Below are 370 nucleotides of genomic sequence, written 5' to 3' on the forward strand. Positions count from 1 at the left end.
AACACATATTTAAATGTATATTTAAACTGAAACTGACAGCAACTGCATAAACCTTCCTTTCTATGCAGACTGATTACCACAGGAGATGTTGCGCAGGGTGAATAAACAGTAACATCTGGTGGCTTTAACCAGACATGGCAGCTGAGCAACATTTACATTACCTAATTAACTGTAGTTACTACACCTTTACTTTTTTAATATATAACCTTGAACAGGGTGTTTCCCTAACATTACTTAGGGAAATAAAGGAATACCCAACTAAAAATGTTGGCAGTTAAAAGGTAACTTTGGTATTTTTCAACCTGTACATTATTTTGCCATATTCTTGTGTCACAGTGACTAATGTGGATAACATAAATAATAATTTGGT

At 33.8% G+C, this 370-nt stretch overlaps 1 protein-coding gene across 2 annotated transcripts in view; it reads right to left on the reverse strand.

The window, feature by feature from the left end:
* Window positions 1-370, reverse strand: part of cln3 (CLN3 lysosomal/endosomal transmembrane protein, battenin) — a 13,582-nt gene that overhangs the window by 3,981 nt on the left and 9,231 nt on the right. The gene's annotated exons all lie outside the window — the stretch shown is intronic.

This window comes from Morone saxatilis, unplaced genomic scaffold (assembly GCF_004916995.1).
Source record: "Morone saxatilis isolate NCDOM2014 unplaced genomic scaffold, NCSU_SB_2.0 Contig14, whole genome shotgun sequence".
In the NCBI taxonomy this organism is placed as follows: domain Eukaryota; kingdom Metazoa; phylum Chordata; class Actinopteri; family Moronidae; genus Morone; species Morone saxatilis.